Source organism: Canis lupus, chromosome 34 (genome assembly GCF_048164855.1).
Source record: "Canis lupus baileyi chromosome 34, mCanLup2.hap1, whole genome shotgun sequence".
Classification (NCBI taxonomy): domain Eukaryota; kingdom Metazoa; phylum Chordata; class Mammalia; order Carnivora; family Canidae; genus Canis; species Canis lupus.
In genome coordinates this window covers 21876956-21891995 of record NC_132871.1, presented here as the reverse complement: position 1 = coordinate 21891995, position 15040 = coordinate 21876956, and the positions used below count along the sequence as shown (strand labels likewise).

Genomic DNA, 15040 nt, shown 5'->3' with positions numbered 1-15040 from the left:
GCCTCTGTACTATTTCACAGGGTGGGAATGCTTTCTGGAGTTAGATTGTCAAGAGCTGCTTTTTAAAATAGCAATACTCTTATCATAGTAAAACTTGCCTGCTGAGTCAAAAGGAAAGTTGGCCTCATCTACCTCTAGAGCCCAGGAAGAATTTAAAATGTAAAGATGCCTGGCATGATTCCAGCTGTTGGCTACCATGGATACTTTTAAATATCCACTCTTTTATTGATCTGAAAGTATATGGATAAGCAGGTATACACTATAAATGGAAAACATAAAGAAGGCCATCTTTAATAGTCTAGTTGACTAAAAGCAAACAATAAGAAATCCGTACATTTCTTCTGTCCACCCAAAGAATCTGGTTTTACTAGACTCCACTCCGGGAGACACACCCGGAGAGCACACACACACACACACACACAGAGCACAAGTGAGTGCCGAGGCATATCTCATGTCTTATAATGTGAAGGAAGAGACAGTTCCAAAAAAGAAATAATATTTCCAATGAGGATATGAAATCTAATGCTATTTTGGTGTCAAGACCACCTTTCTCTAATCCCCACTGATTTTTATTCAGCTCAATTTGAGGCTATCATAGAACTCTGTTTTAGGAAACCTCCTCATTCTCAACAAATTTAATTAGCAGGGATGGTACAATAGGTTCTGTAATGATAAATGGCTAGCCTGAAAACATAAACATTGATAAATTCCAATGGAATATTTTCTCATGTAACACATAGAGTGTGTCAGGAAAGGCAGATGCTTGTGTGATGTTGGGGTATGTTAAGGATCAGGGTGTCAGACAGATGGGTGTGCGTGTGTGGGTGTGTGTGTGCCCATGCATGTGTTTAGATGGGGTTCTCCCAAAGTTATCTGAGTAAAGCTGGAAATTCAAGAGGAAGTCTGTAATAGGTACGTAAGACAAAGCAGAAGACTAGAGCAATTCAGAGAAGCCTCTAAGTAAACAGCAATGAGTTCTTTCAATTGACCAGACTGTGGTGGCAAGAGGGAGGTGCAATTCCCTATTATGCATTTTTAGTAGGTCATGCCAAATAGAGTAGGAAATAAGGAGAATTATTTACACTTCAATAAAAAGATTTCACAAATATGTAATAAATATATGGTACACCATGTACTCAACTTGACATTCTGAAAATTGTAGGTATGTATAATCATTTTGCAATTTGGAAGCTAAAGAATGAAGTGAAAACTGCAGTTGGAGCTTACTTTCCCAGGTTTAATACAAACTTACAGCCTGGGACTAACAATACTATTTGCCTATTCCAGGTCTTCCCTGGGAGGCAGTGAACTGTAGGAGCTACTAAAGAGAAGAGGGAAGAACTAGAAAAACCACCATCATCAGAACCTTAAAAATAATAATAATAATCTAGTATTCTCTTTCTTGGGAGGGATAATTTGTCCTTTGAAAAATAGATGTTACTAGGGGTCACCTTAGGAACCCATTGCTGGTGGTACAGGCCATTCCTTAAAAAGTAGAACTCTGTAGGCATCGCACAGGGGCATTTGGGGGATATTTGACTCTTTATAGGAGGACAGAGTGATCCTGGGCTGTGGGAAATTCCAAGGGTCCAGCCTCCAGGGCACATGGGCACACTGAGGATATTAGCAGCTCTTCCTGGGAACATCTCCCCTTCCTTTCTCTCACTTGTCCTTACACATTATCAGTGAGAAGAGAGTGAAGCAACTCTTACTTAGGTGATCAATTCTTTGATGCTTAAATTTCATTATTCTTTGAGTGTTCTTTTTCTAAATATTTTTTTATTCATGAGAGACACAGAAAGAGAGAGGTAGAGACACAGGCAGAGGGAGAAGTAGGCTCCATGCAGGGAGCCTGATGTGGGACTCGATCCTGGGTCTCCGGAATCACACCCTGAGCCAAAGGCAGACACTCAACCACTGAGCAACCCAGGCGTTCCCTTCTGTGAGCATTCTTGAATGTTCATCCGACAAATGGTTTTACAGACAGGAAGGAGTCAAAGCAGCCATATCACCTATACCCACAAATGAATCCTCCCCTGTACCTGACCAAGTTCCTAAATTTCTTCTTTTTCTACTAAACATCCACACATTCTATGGTGATTATTCAAAAAATAAATCTAAAGAAGGAATCATAAATAGATTCCACAGATTTGTTCAAAAACCCAAATTAGCATTTTGGAAACAATCTGAGATACAAGGCAACAGAACAAAGCAGAAATATTCTGGGAAAAAACCCCTGAAGACTCCTTCTTCTATTGTCATAGCTACCATTTGTTCAACAACTTGAGTTGAACTAATATATTAACCGCAATTGCCAATCTAAATTTCTAGGAAATTCTGTCCTCCGGAATCCAAAACATTGTCTAAATACATTACCAATGCATTTTTATGTGTGGAATTAAACTAGATACTCTTCTGAATTGGAAGATGTGATCCAGAAGTTCTCGGGCAAATAGAGCCTTCAAGGAGCATAAAAATGCATCTAGGTTTTTGCCAGATGTTGAATGAAACCCTGTATCTAATCTAATGAAAACTCATGTCTTGGGTTAGTCCCAGAACAGCATCTTAAGCGGTTTGAGATCTTTCAGTCAATCTATGAGAGGGTAGAAATCAACTAGTTTCTGAGAAAGCAAAGAGAAAAGGCTGACGTTTGAAAAGCATATTTTGCAATAGTATATTGTTGCCATTTGTTGGGTAGCAAAAATCCCCTAAATTAGCAGAGACTGTCAATGAAATACCCAGTATGCCTGACAACTGTGCACAGTATGAAAATCCAGTATTGGTCATGTTTTCAAAACATCGAGATGTTGGGTCAGCGGTTGGGTCAGCGGTTTAGCGCTGCCTTCAGCCCAGGGCCTGATCCTGGAGACCCGGGATCGAGTCCCACGTCGGGCTCCCTGCGTGGAGCCTGCTTCTCCCTCTGCCTGTGTCTCTGCCTCTCTCCCTCTCTCTCTGTGTGTCTGTCATGAATGAATAAATAAAATCTTTAAAAAAAGAAAAAAACACCGAGATAAATAATAAGCTTCAGAACTCCTAAGTTCAATAGTTGATGTACTAATGAACAAGCAAATTACCAATAAAGGGAGTAGAATATTATAATATTCTGTAATCTTGAAAGATTACATGAAAAGTAACTCATCGTGATATTGATCTTACTGTATAAGAGAGTCAACTCCCTCTTCAGAGATTTCTCAGTTCTCTCCAGGCCTTGGGGTGGCCTAAATGGTTCCGTAGCACCGTATTATTCCAAACTTTCAGAACAGTATTCAATGCAGTGCAATGTAATTTAGGCGTGAAAGAATCGATGTACCTAGTAAGAGCTGCTTCACTCTCTTCTCACTGATGGTATCTGATCTAATAGGTGGAGAAATGTGCTGAATTGTCACAGCATACATTTCAATGAGAAAAATCACTACAGCATAGAAATATTTATGGAAGTGCTGACAACATATCAATTAATAATGCCTGCAAGATACAAAGAGAGAATATTCTATCCTTTACAAGTTGAGAAAGAGCCAAGTCAAGACTTAATTTCATGCAGCCTCTCATATTGCAAAACAGCAAATAATCTCACGTCTGGTGGGCTCGGCAGACCTGGGATTTTGCTAACAGGTGTAGTGAAAATGAGCAATGAGATCAGCTGTGTACTACGTGCCACTGTCTATGGAAAGCAGAAAAGTAGTGGAGAATAGACATAAATGTTCGTAGATACAAGGAACCTTTAACTTAGGGAGAAAACCTAAGAAACTAGGGAAGTGGGTACCCCCGAGGATCCCACGGAGCAGGGAAGGATGCAGACATGGTTGCACTGTACACTCCTTTGTGCTACGGGCCGTCATCATCTTCTTCAACTATGCGTTTGTATTAACTACTTAAAAAAATTTTTTTTTTTTTTAAGGAGTGGCTAGAGAATAGATGAAGAGTAAGTGCATTTTGGAGGAGTAAATTAGCACGCTGCTGAACTCTTCTGATTTCAGATGTCAGTAAAGACGACAGGTTATTCTTTGGCCTATAAACACAGTGACTTACGAGTGGTAACAGAGATAGTGTGTATAATGACTAAACATGACTTGATAAACCCCGGTGCTGCCATTTATTAATCACCTGTCCTTGTTGGTCGATGAGCATCTGTGTCCTCATCTGTAAATGGGTGAGGTCACATGCCTGTGCGTGTGTGTCTGGGCATGGGAGGGGATAGGCCGGGTGTAGTCTGTCTGGGGGAGGAGAGTGCTTTTATTAAGGAGGGGAGAGCCAGGACTCTGTAGGAAGGGAACTTACAACTCTGGTGACCAGATTTTTAAAAACAGTACATTTTCTCCCCATTTAAAAAAAAATAAACAAGTTCAAGGAGAACTGAAGATCTTTCTGCTGCAGTGTCTCCTTCTTGTACAGTCTCCCTTTCAGCTGGGTTCCAAAGCTGCTTCATCTACGGTGCTCTTCTTAGTTAGCAAAATGCTGAATACTCTCCCAGTTTCCACAGGCCTACGTTTCTGGGAAGTTATTAGAACGGATCATTGTTTATTAAACTTTAATATATACATTTTATGGTTCACTTAAAATTTTACTGACACAAAACCTCAGCCAGTCAGCCATTCACACGACCCCCATTCCCATTTTTAATCATAGGCATCCTTCCTACCCAGTCTATGAAAGTATATCTTCCTCAGAGAAGGCCTGATGAAAAAAAAAAAAATCTCAGCCTCTTTACTATAAGAAATCTATATTCTTTTTGCATCAAGCCTATCTTTGCTACTAACCATCCAGTCACCTACCTGAAGCATCTACAGATTCGGGGAAATGAAAATCTCTCTAAATGTACAGCAACTAGTTATAAACAAATCTACCCATTTTATCTGTATTAGCAGCCAGGGGTAGAACCTCATTCCTTTTCCTGTTTGCCTGTGCTCTAAGTCCACCTGGAGGCCAAGGAGATGGCCCTCTAACATAGAGCTGTGCCTGCAAAGCCTCCCCCAGTCTTTAATCTTGAGGAAAATGCTACCCCAGGTTTAAAAATTAAGCTGTGTGAGTCCCACTCTAACTGCAAAGATGAAACAGGCACAGGATTTCTTTTCGGAGGAGTTTGCTCTTTCGTAGTTAGTCCCACAGACCAATTAGGCGAGCCCTCCCGTTGCGTCACGCCAGCACCACGGCCAGTGGCTGTTTACACGAAGGTACCTGGAAGGCAACTGAAAACAACTCCCCAGTCTAGGCCGACTGCCTCCTGTGCGGAGCTCTTTCCCCAACGGGCTGGCAAAATGAACTGTAGTTTTGTATAGTAATTCAGAAGATAATTGATTATTTGCCAGTAGTCTGTTTTTGAGTTGCCACTTATTATTATTTTTTTTCATCCACTCCAGGGACACACTTTCAATTTCACAGTCTTTTGCACATTGTGGACAGTGGCGTTTAATTTCTTAAAGGAGAGCACACATTCTGTTTCGATTATAGACTCGTGGCTCTCCGAAGAGCAGACCGGGAACCTGATGGCCGCGGAGAAAATGTCTAGGTTCACGTCTTGCACACTCACGCCATCCGTAGTGTTGTGGCTTCTGAGCTGGGAAGGGAATTAAGAGAGAGCCTGTCTTCGTGTAAGAAAAGATGCCTCTGCATCTCGCAATCTTAGGTGTTCTGTCTGGGGTGGTGGTGGTGGTGGTGGTGGTGGTGGTGGTGGTAAACATTCCTGAAGACACCACTGTTTAATTGTTTATGGATTACTTCTCTTTATTTTACTGTTAGAATAAGAGTTTCTAGCAGAGTTAAGGAAAATCTTGTCAGGAAACAGTTGTTTTTCTCCTGCAGACTAACATTCCTGCAGGCAATGCAGCAAATTAACCAATATAAATGTTTCCTTCAAAACACAGAAATCTTTTATCTATTTAGGAACAGATCACACAATATAACATGCTGCACTATTTCTATTAAGCCCAAAGATGACAAAAAATTGAAAAGAATAAATCCATTATAAAGAATTCATATCTGCTGCTTTGTGAGCAATCCATAATACATCGTATTGTGCAAACTATAGGAGATGATGACCTAACAATACAGAATGTAGAGAGGGCTTTTGACAACAGAAAAGCATAAGAGAGAGTATCATTTAATGGAGAGAAAAAAAAATGATCCTGGATTCTTTTTCCTCCTTTATTTGTTGTATCACTTTGTAAAACCTCTCTATGCCTTGCTCTCTTCATCAGAAAAATGAGACCTATGGTTTTATTTTTATAAAGTGCTTTAAGATTTAGGAGAACCCAGAATGCATTATAGGATGAAAGTCACCATGGTGCATGTCACATGACGATGGCAGAAAAGGATCTAGGGACCAAAAGGAAAACATGAATCAGCAATGAACACTCATTTTGTTTGTTTAAAACCCCAGGATGTGCAAATATATGTCAGAACTGAGGTTGACCCTCTTCTTTTACAATCACACATTACACTATCTGGGTCTGGTTTTAGTAGAAAGTTTAGTAGAAAGAATATGAACGCAGGAAGGAGCAAAGGGCAGGGTCTCTCTCAAGCAAACCCTGAGTTACTAGAGGAGTCACCAACGGCTACACTAACCCATGTTGAAGCCCTTGAGGGACCAGATGGACACCACTGCGCTTCCCTCTCCTCCCATCCTCAGCATATTCCGGTTCCCAAAAAGGACGAATCAACAAAAAAGGAATTGTATCTTCCAAATGTCCAGTTATATGGGTGTTTAGGACCACAGGACAGTCAGAATTGGTGAAGTAGGTCATCAAGATGGTGTACTAGAAGTTTGGAGTTCTGGGTTCCAATGCTCATCCCAACATAAACTCACTGCAATAAACCAAATTCTGTCCACCTCTGTTTTCTCAATGGACATGAAGGGCAAGAAAGGTAGACACTTGGTTTACAGTCCTTCTAAGACCTAGAATTCTATTATTCTGTGAGTGTGCAGATAAAGACTGAAGAACTAGAATAGATTTTCAAGTAGGAAAGGTTTACAGTCATAAAGTAACTTTCTCTTGGAAATAATATCCTGGTATCAGAATGACAGAGTGAGGAAACAAAAAGCAGAGAAATCCCACAATCACACACTTAGGTAGTGGCAAAGTTAGGACTCGACTTTAAGATCTGAACATAATAAAGTCGGATAATTTTTACCCTGCAGTGGATTTCCTGTAAATCCTCCAACTCGGGAAGTCTAAATTAAACTCATTTAAAAAGGGGGGGGGGGAAGCACATAAAACTCTGTCTGTAGATACATAGGTAGGTAGAGAGAGAGATAATAGATATCTTTGTCCATTTGTCTAGATGGATTTATATAATATGTAATATATAATCATTCAATATATATTATATTTACCAAACGAATACTATTCCCACATAAACCTGTCCTCCTGTTTTTGCTTAGTGTCACCCCAGGGGCCTAGGATCCAGAGATAGAAACCCCAGCGTCATCCTCTCTCATTTCCACCATGAACCACCCGGCATTCCACAGACTACCAGATACAACAGACTTTACCTTGGACTTCTTTCTCCATTTCTATATTCTTCTTCACCAACATGTTTACGTCATTCAAGTCTGCGTCTATGGCCTTACCTCTGCCCTCCTAACTGGGCTCCTTGCCTCTAAATCCCTCTGCTGTACTATAGCTTAAAAAAAAAAAACTTTCTAAAATTAAAATGTAAACATATTTCTTACTGGCTAAAAACTGTCAAAATTCATTAGTTTACCCACAGGATGAAGTCTGACCTTCCTAATAATAGGAAAAACCAGGCCCTTGCTGCCCATGGCCTGCCTTTCTAGCTTAATTCCCTCCGTTCTCCATGCACATTCCATGCTTTAGCAAAAACAAAGGCTTGCAGATTTCCCCCAGGTTCTGCATACCACTGATACCACTGTGCCTTGGCATATGCTAGTAACTCAGTCTGGAAATCCCTATTCTTTTCCCATTGCTTATGGGAAAAGTCCCACTTCATCTTTCTTTTTTTTCTCCCTAAAGACTTATTTATTTCAGAGAGAGAGGGTACATGAGTGGGAGCGGCAGGGAGAGAGGAAGAGAATCTCAAGCAGACTCTACACTGTGTGCAGAGCCCAGTGTGGGGCTTGGTCCCAGGACCTGAGATCACGACTTGAGCCAAAACCAATAGTTGGATGCTTAACTGACTCTGCCACCCAGGCGCCCCCGCCCCCCATTTCATCTTTTAAAACCCAAGCAAATATCCCTCTACTGGGATTCCTCCATCATCACGCTTGCTCTTAGAGTTAACTATATCCTGTTCTAAGCTGTGTCTGTACTTTGGGCAAGCTTCCTCTGTTTTATTCTTTATACCTGCACCGTAATCGTTCTTGGTACGGCTCACTCCCTCATTACACTGAGAAACCAGTGAGGGCAGGCAAGTGTCTCTATATCCTTAGCACAGCACCTGGAACCTGGATGATCATCGACAGGTATTTATGACTATGCATGAGCAAACCTTCATTCACTCAACAACTGTTTTATTCAATGCCTCACAAAGGTCAGGGAAAGAGACAAAACTCCACAAATAACAAATAAGAAAATTCTCTGATGGAGATAAGAACTATTCAGATAGTTAAACTGGTATGACAGGCTAGAAAACGACTAGGTGTCTACACTGGCTCTCATGGTCAGGAGAAACTTCTGCTAACTCTGAACGACAAGAACTGTCTCATATGTTTTGCCAAGAGAACAGCTATTGTCTTGATGGATTAGCAGCAGCTTGAACTGAAGGAAAGAGCATAATCAAGGTTTTGGCTTTAGCAAGCAGGTAAATAGTAAATCTGTATCCTCTGATAGTGAATTATCAGGAGGAGTACAAGTCCGGAGGGCCAAAATTATAAGCTATCCATTTGGCCTTTTCGATTCATAGATGCCTACTGGACATCTAAGTCGAAGTGTCCGGTCAGCAGTTAGATATAGGGTTCTAGTGTTTTAGGGGGTATTGTGACCAGAAAGAAACATTTGAGAGCCATCTGCTCCCCCAAAAGACACCATGGAGCTGGATGGAATCACCCAGGAAGAGTGTGTATGTTAAAAAGAAGGGCCAAGCCCCAGGAAACAATCTGACATTTAGAGTTCAAATAGAAGAAGAGCTAGTGAAGGATAATGAGAAGGACGTACTACTAAGGAAGAAAACCAGGAGGTTTTGGTCAACAAGAAGAGGTTATGGTCAACAAGAAGAAGAAAGTGTACGGAGGAGGCACAGTGGTCAACTTCGTTGAACTTTGCTGAAAGATCCAATAAGATAAAATGTGCAGTTAGCAACATTTAAATATCCTGATTCTCTAGATGAACGCTCTGAAGGGAGAGAGGGGAATGACACCTAATCCAGGTGGAATCTTAAAAAATCATGAAAAATGATTACATAGTATTAATAAAAAGAAAACCATTTTCTTCTCAATCCCTAGTTACAGCAAAGCTTAAAATGGGTCAAACTTGGGTAAGATTTAGGATCAATTTCAGGACAAATTTCCTAACAGTACAGTTAATGGAAAAATAAAAAATAAAACAAAAAATAAAGGCCTTCTTATCAAATATTTAAAGAAAAAGGGGATCCCTGGGTGGCTCAGTGGTTTAGCACCTTCCTTCGGCCCAGGGCGTGATCCTGGAGTCCCTGGATGAGTCCCGCATCAGGCTCCCTGCGTGGAGCCTGCTTCTCCCTCTGCCTGTGTCTCTGCCTCTCTCTCTCTCTCTCTCTCTCTCTGTGTCTCTCATGAATAAATAAATAAAATCTTAAAAAAAGAAATGAAGAAAGAAAGAAAAGGAAAAACACTCATCTGGTTATTAATCAATTTAATCACTCTTTTTGTCTCCACATGTTTTCTAAACTGAAAAAAAATGGTTGAAATCACTCAAAAATATGACTATCATTTTTCTCACATTTTTGGTACATTCTCTTATAAATCCATACCCCAATAGCAACTAAACATACACTTCAGCTCCTAGAAACCAAGAAATAAGGGCAACGTATTTGACTTCATACATATTATTATATGAATGAATCTCTAATTATTATAACTTATTTATGGGTTAGACAGAAAATTCATTTTAATATTTGTAGATTGAAGATAAATTGAAATGGCTCATTCTCCAATGAGACTGTCAGTCACTGCAAAGCTGAATAAGACAACTGCCTTTCACGCGTTCTACATCTCAAGCGATTCTTGTGGCTTTCTTCCAAAGAGAGGGCAAAGATTTCACGATTCAGAATCTGCTGAGCAAACTCTGAAAGAAACACAACTAATGTACTCCAAGGTGTTCGCCTCTGCTTCCCTAAGGGCCCGAACTGTTCTTTCTGCTCTTCTAATTGCAGAGAACTTCTATGATTACAACATGGACATGTGTGATTCAAGAAGTTAACTTACATTCTCACTCATAGCCCACTAGTGATTACGGAAGTACAGACACACAGGGAGCGAAGGATGTTCCAGCATTTTATGCGTTAATGGAATATCTATGTAAAAGCAGGAATGACTATCACAAGACCTGTTGTCTTTTATTGTATAGAAAATACGTGCGGGAAGGTAATTCTGATGGACAGAAAAGCTTGGCTTTAGCAAAATGAGAACGATCTGCTTGGCTGCACCACAATAATTTTATAATGATCTTAAAATAAATGTGATCTCTTTTAAATTTTAGCTGCTACAAAGCATTATGTCAAATATTAAAATGATGCAGTGTTAATACCACAGCGTACACCATAGCTGGCAACGTTGGGGTTGGAGAATAGTGTAAGCTGGCTTTTAAAAATGGTCTTGATTGTTTAGAATCAAATAAAACAAAAGAAACCCATAAAAACAAGTACCTTAATTGCACAAAATAACTACCTAATTGGAGTTACTAGTAGGCATACGGTATAATAACACAACGTTGTATTCATCTTTTATGAATGGAGCATTTCAAGCAGCTTAATACCTTCCTCAAAATATACTAAGCACTTGAGATATATGCAAGATAGAGTAAAACAAATCTGGCAAAAGGAAAAGACTTTCAGCCTGTATGACAAGACTCTCTTCTGTAGTTCTGTTTATTTTTGGAAAATCTGTTTTAAAGAATGCTATTGGTTTGTTTTAGGATCTCGGCTGGCTCATCAATGATACTTAACCAACCATAACATCAAGATCAGACTGGAATAGGAACTACGATCTAACACGACGATTCACACCAGCTAACCTGCCTGGCACAACCTCACTAACGGTTCTACAAGATTTCGCAGCAGCTTGTGACCGCCTGGAGATGAGTGTGCCCATTCTCTGTGACTTGCTGAAGGTGAGGCACAGAACCCCCCGCTAACTGCCATCATCATCTTTCTACATTTTAGCAATTGGCAAATAGTCCATGTGTCGCTCAGGTTGGGGGGGGTGGGATAGGTTTATGAACAGAAGATGGGGGGAAAAAAAAAAAAAAGAAGATGGGGGGAAAAAAGCACAGACAAAAGGGAATTAACCTCCATAGCACACTAACCATAAGGAGGTTGAGGTGATCACGCATGTTGGAGGCTTCATGTAGGAGACAGGGCAGTGCCCTCAGATGTGTTACGTGCCCTAGGCAATGACAAGAAAACATGCAGAAAAGGAACTGTGACCGTGAGAATACATCCTCAAGAGGCATTTAGTGAGAGAGGGATGTATATTCTGAACTCAGAGCCCTCTATGGTGATACCACCTGACAAACTGCCCTATGGTTTAACCTCATAGTCTAAAAGCAGGCTGGTGGATTTAGTCATTGACGTGGTTACCTCTCACCTGTGATAGGTCAACATATCTATGGCAACTGAACGATAACTACCAAAACTGGCTATGAGGTTTTAAAAACTAGACACCCACGAGCATTTTCAGGAAAGGAACCAAGAGTCAAGGTTTCACTTATCTAGGTGTTTTTTTTTTTCTTAAATATCTTTTTATAACTGGGGAGGATTTTTACTATGTTTTAAGCAGCAGTCCATGTGGTTAAGTACTATATAACATCAAAGAATTACAGCTTCTGATTCACATTAAAGAGCCCGAGCTGCTCTCAAGTTACAAAATAGGTGAGTGTTACCATGACAAGGATATGAAGCATGCATATAATAATTCTGAAGTTTTCCTCATTACTTCTCTCAGATAAATTTAGTATAATTTCTTCATATCTCTGAGTCACTGGCCAACTCATTACAATAATATAATCAATATATTATCGAGACAGAAATATCCTGGCAATATGGCAAGACTCTAGAAATGCCAGTTTCTAAATTAATGTCAAAGTATTACACATGTGACATAAATGGCTAACAAAGGGACGCCAAATCATCCCTGTTGCTGAGATAATTGTTTTACTTTGAAGTTCTTTAAGATGTATTATGTTGGCTCCCAGGTCAGAGCTATCTCCCTCTCTTCTTTTTTTCTTCACTCTTCAATCATAATGTAGAATTAAAAAAATTATTTGACAATGAGATAACTGAAGTTATTTCAGTGGTTCAATGTAGCAAGTTGTTTTTTTTTTTTCTAAATTCTACTTGATTGATTTTGTTAAAGAAGAGAATCCTTGATCTGCTTGCCAAGATTTATTATGAAAATTGCGCATATCTTATGGTGCTGTGATAACCCTTAGAAAGTTAAGATACTAACAGATGAGCTTGGAGCACATGTTTATAGAAAGAAGCGCCCCTATGAAAAATCTGTGTGAAAGGCTTTAATGCTTTAGTTATATTTTCTTTCTTTTTAAAAAGTTATTTGTCTCGGGGATCCTTGGGTGGCTCAGCAGTTTGGCGCCTGCCTTCAGCCCAGGGCGTGATCCTGGAGACCCGGGATCAAGTCCCACATTGGGCTCCCTGCATGGAGCCTGCTTCTCCCTCTGCCTGTGTCTCTGCCTCTTTCTCTCTCTCTTTCTCTGTCTCTTATGAATGAATAAATAAAATCTTTAAAAAAAAGAAAAAAATTATTTGTCTTTTTATAAAGTTTTTTTTTTTTTTTTAAGTCATTTCTACACCCAATGTGAGGCTGAACTTACAACCCTGAGATCAAGAGTCACACGTTCCACTGACTGAGCTAGCCAGGTGCCCCACCTTACTTATATTTTCAAGTATATGTTCTGTGTCTCCTTCAATTAGACTGTAAGCTTCTAAAGGGGTTTAGGACAGCATCTTACATACACGAGGTGCTTCACAAATATTTGAAGATTGCCTGATTTATTGAAGAAGCTTCCTTACATGACCTCAAGGAAATTCAAGAAAAAATCCTCTATGGAAAAACAAAGTGCTGCAGTTATTGTTTTGTTCCCATGCTTCTGCCAGACAGCGTGACAACACAGCAACAACAGCAACAGCAACAACAAAAGAGCAATGATGATGTTTACAGTCAAGTTCTAACTCTCCCATTGTTCAGAGTCAAATAATCATACATTTTGTCTCTCAGGTGCAGACTTATCAGGTCAGTATCTTTTTTTGCACCAGCCACATATTTTTGGGATACCGTAACTTGTTTTATAATCTGGTTTGTCCTCTTCCATTCTGCACATTTCCTTGGATATTAGATTTACTCTGCCTTGGTTTCTTTAAGCTGCCATTTCTGTATCTTTCCAAGGAGGAAAGAGATATAACAAAACACAATAGGAAACCACAAAGTTACAGTTTATATTGTTGATTTTTTTACTACCAATGTACAACTGGTTAGAATTTCTGGCTAGAAAATAAATATAAATATGTGGGGGGGGGCAGGAAGTAGGCAGCTAATGATAAGGAAAGATTATTAAAAACCAAAGGACGTCCCTTAGTTAGAAGAGATGCAGGTGGGGATTGTTAGAATTAACTTGCCCTAAATGTGGAGCCAGGGAACTGGATCTGCAGAGTGTACACAAACACCTACCTTGGGGTGTGGGATTCATTTAAGGATTTCTTCAAATGGAAATGTACTTGTTGTGAGACACTGGGTCCCCAAGGGGAGAGAGCTATAGAAACAGACTTCATTTCTGCTGTTTCCTCTAGTAAGTTGGATTTGACAGCTGACTCTCCTCTGGACAAGGAGAATTTTTAAGCCAAGAAAATAAACATAATCCATTCTTCTGTCTTCATCTTATCCTAGATGGTGCCTTTCCCCAAGATGTCAGTGCACGAGCTCAAGTTCAGTGAACTCTCCGAGATGACTATGCATTACCCAAGAAGACATGTTCAGAAACTCCTCTGCTAATTAGATGTACTGGTTTCATGAAAGCCTTCATTTAATTGCCTGGGATTTACAGAAGATCTAGAAACAAAGCCACACTATGCCATAACCTACCCCAGCCTGCACACAGGAAACTAAAGCCCAGATCGGTTGAGGTTATATGCTCCTCGGGGCAGAGATGGTGTGTGTCTTGTTCTTTATTGGATGTTCATGGCCCTGCCCAGTGTAGAGTAGTGGCAACACAGCCCCGAAGGTAAGAGCTTGAAGTCTGGGGTCAGATAGACCTGGCTGAGAGCACAGACTCCTGGCTCTAGCGATTATGTGCTGAATGACCATGAAAGAGTAGTTTCCTCTTATTTGAGCCTTGGTTTCTTCACCTGTTAAAATGGAGACAATAAGAGTATCTATCTTATAAACTGCTGGATAACTAAATGAAGTAATACTTGTAATAGTGATCGAATAGTGTCTGCTACAGAGCTAGCATTTAATACATTGCTGTGTTATTGGTAGCATTCTTGTTACTATTGTCTGGCAGATAGGAGGTACTCGGCATTACGGGAGCGAATGGATGAATGTGGCTCTTGAGCAGGAAGCTGGAATCCTGACTGTCTCCCTTTCCTCCCAGCCTCTGTCTCCCTTCAGGCCTACCGTAGGTGGCAGTGGAAGTGTCCTACAGAGATTGAAGAACTTTGTTTCACTGACTCAAATGCAGTATCTCTTGCAGGCAGGTGGGAAAGAGGAGCTTGTCATACTTCCGTTTTGTACCAGCTGGGGGTATTATTTTTCCATTGTTGTTGTTTATTTATTTTTTTTAAGCACAGGTGTAGCTGAGCTTTTCTAGTGTAGAAATGTAGTCCTGAGGTAATGCCCCATTTCATGATTTCTCCATGACTTCTAGTGTTCAAGAAACGC

At 40.2% G+C, this 15040-nt stretch overlaps 1 protein-coding gene and 1 long non-coding RNA gene across 4 annotated transcripts in view; one reads left to right on the top strand and one right to left on the bottom strand.

The window, feature by feature from the left end:
• The window catches only part of FIGN (fidgetin, microtubule severing factor), a 145075-nt gene that overhangs the window by 67448 nt on the left and 62587 nt on the right, over positions 1-15040 (bottom strand). The window lies entirely within an intron of this gene.
• LOC140624176 (uncharacterized) overlaps positions 1-15040 on the top strand; it is a 32141-nt gene that overhangs the window by 11101 nt on the left and 6000 nt on the right. The window contains exons 2-3 of the long non-coding RNA XR_012023694.1: positions 11064-11258; positions 14048-14381. This is a non-coding gene — a long non-coding RNA (uncharacterized lncRNA). The remainder of the gene's footprint in view (positions 1-11063; positions 11259-14047; positions 14382-15040) is intronic.